Genomic DNA, 3,267 nt, shown 5'->3' with positions numbered 1-3,267 from the left:
TTAAGAAAAAAGCGAAAAACGTAATAATTTATTACGTTTAGACTATTTTGGTAACTTATTAAATTGGTGGCCTATTTTGGTCACTTTTTTCATAACTTGGCTTATTTTGATTCTGAATTCACCATACTAACTCTAAAACCTTCAGAAGTAAAAATAAACTCACATAATACTCAATCAATTACATCCGGAAACATGCCTTCTACACACATAAACCATAAATGACATAAAGTAACTATGACAAGGGGTAAAATAGTCAAGATGCATTGAAATCAAAAAATCACTATGATGGTTGTTACAAGTTCTACCATTAAAACATAAATTTGTCCTCAAATTTAAGGATGAAAAGATAAGTGAACTATCAAAAAGTTGGGGATATCTACTCCTCATGTCCGAATTTGCCTCCCAAGTGGCCTTCTCAAATGGTCCATGCTTCCACTAAACCTTCATTGAAACTATTTTCTTATCTCAACTTCTAAGTTTATATATTTAAAATAGTCATGTGATCCTCCTCAAATGTTAAATTTTGATTCAAATCCATCGAATCTCATGAGAATCATTGAATGATACTTTTTCAAAATCGAGACTAAAAAATTAGATGAATAACTGAAAGGGCTAGAGGTAAAGCCAATTCAGAAGTCGTTTTCTTAGTACGTCGTAGAACATCAAAGGAACCAATAAACCTCAAACTAAACTTACCTTTCTTCCAAATCCTTATTACAATCTTCATAGGTGACACCTTCAACAGAACCCACTCACCAACCATGAACTCTAAGTCATGAATTATCCTATCTATATAATGTTTCTTTCTACTCTAGTTTGATAAAAGCTAGTCTTGAATCAGCTTTACTCTATTCATTGACTAGTTACAAATCCATACTCCATTGCCTAACTTTAAGGAATCAAACCAAACAACTGGAGACCTGTAATTCCTCCCATATAAAGCCTCAAATAATGCCATTAGAATACTAAAATGGTAATTTTTGTTGTAGGCAAACTATACCAAGGGTAAGGATTGGTCCCAATGACAACCAAAATCAATCTCATAAGCTTAATGCATGTTCCCACTAATAACCAAAACTAAACTAAAAATAAGTGCCCAACTCTCGCTACATAGAACTCCAGTAATGCAATTTAAATTGAGTACCTCTATTTGAAATGGTAGAAATGGGTCCACTATGTAACCAAACTATCTTTTAAATGTAGATCTTAGATAATTTCTCTGAATTTTAGTTAGTCTTTATAGGTACAAAATGAGTTAATTTAGTCAACCTGTCAACAATCACCCAAATAGAGTCAAACTTTCCTAAAATCTGAGGAAAAACAACTATGCAGCCATAGTAATATGCTTTCACTTCCACTTAGATATAGGCATCCTCTCCGTCAAATCACCTAATCTCTAGCCCACATAATTGACTTGTTGACAATTGAAACTCTTAGCCACAAACTTTATTATGTTTCTCTTCGTCCTACACCACCAATAATGCTACTTTAAATTATAATACATCTTGGTTATACCTAGATGAATAGAATACCTCAAACTATGAGCTTTCTCAGTTATTAATCTAGTCAAGTCACCAATTCTAAGAATTCAAATTTGGCCCTTTATCCTCAAAACTACTTTTTGTCAAGAATCTTTGTCTTAATGATATATCCCAAAATAAGAGAACAAGAATTTGACTATAAAAATAAAGAAACAATTGATAGATATAGAAAATAGATAGATAGATACACACAAATAAGATAGAAAGAAATTAGAACTAATGAATATTTCAAATTCAAAAACCCCTAAATCTACTATCAACAAGAACCTAATCTCGTACATTGGTCATAAAGGAATCGAAATGCCTTACAACTACCATTTCGAAACAAGATGTAACAAAAGCTTTTCCAAGCTCTTAAACACTCTCTTAAGAGTTTTCATTCTTAATTATCATCAACAAGTTAACGAAATAAAGACCTCGTAATTTCTATTTATAGTCAAATACAAAGAGGCCCAAAAGTGACCTATGGACTAATTAAGGAAATATCCAAAATGGGACTACCTCCACGTGATGGATCACTTGATGATTAGTCAAGGTTATGGTGAAACACCATATGAACCATCAACTATGAGAAAAATTCCTTCTTATTAATTTCTTCTTAGTGCTTCACTGAATGATCAATTAGGATATGGTGAATCAACAAGTGAACTATCACCTCTTGGTAGAGTACATCCTTTTTGGCACCCTCTTGGTGGTTCACTTGATTAGTCAAGGTTGTGGGTAACTACCAAGTGAGATGACACCTTTTGGTACAATGTCTTTTGTTCTTCTAGATGCACCCCATGCTCGAAGTTATCATCCACACATGGCATTTCACTAGTGGGAGCTTCAAATAGGTCCTCCAAGCATATGTCCTTATGTTCTTATAAGGATTATGGCATGGATATCCTTCTGTTGACCTCAAATTATATATCCTAAAGCATTGACACTGATTTGGATGTATCATCATGCCATTCTTGAAAAAGATTTGACTTTGGATTTGAACCTTCCAAAACTATAGAAAAAACAAACAGCCACAATATACTCATGGTATGAAGTTTAGAGTTAGCACAATCAATCTTATCACATGCCAAGGTTGCACACACTTAACATATAACCAAGGGACCTTTATGTTTAACATGAAAAACTTATTAAAAGGGGTACAAAGGAACCAACTATAAGGATTACCAAGAGATAAGGAAACCACAAAGGGCTAATGACATCAACGAACCAAAAAGGTAAGACCATATTCATTTTAGGTACTATAAGACACAATTGTTTCATTGTATCTCCAAGAAACCACACCAAAGGTGGTGTCACAAATGGTTCAAAAGTCCACAAGAGTTTTTCAAGGTCAAAGATGTGAAAGACCCATGAAGCATTATTGCTCAAAAAAGTGAACCAACCAAAGGAATTCCTACCTCTAAGTAAAATGATTTCATAACTACCATGGACATAATCATAGGTAAAGAGGTACTATAGAAAGGAATCAAGAATAAAAGTCTTATCCAAGGTATTGTTATTATAAGGGTGCCATTAGGCTCAAGAGATTTAGCAAACAATGCACTCAGGGATGGAGTCAAAGCATTTAAGCACAAAATACTCTTTCTTTCTAAACATGTCATGCTCATATAAGATGTAGATTCAACATGGTCATGAATAACATCATATGCAAAAAGGTCGAAAAGAAAGGTACTAATAACACTATTCTCATCCATGGTTCTCTCAAGAGTAGGATCACATAAGG

The sequence above is a fragment of the Capsicum annuum genome, chromosome 7 (assembly GCF_002878395.1).
Source record: "Capsicum annuum cultivar UCD-10X-F1 chromosome 7, UCD10Xv1.1, whole genome shotgun sequence".
Classification (NCBI taxonomy): domain Eukaryota; kingdom Viridiplantae; phylum Streptophyta; class Magnoliopsida; order Solanales; family Solanaceae; genus Capsicum; species Capsicum annuum.
The sequence above is the reverse complement of the archived record's forward strand: the minus strand, read 5'-3'. Positions refer to the sequence as shown.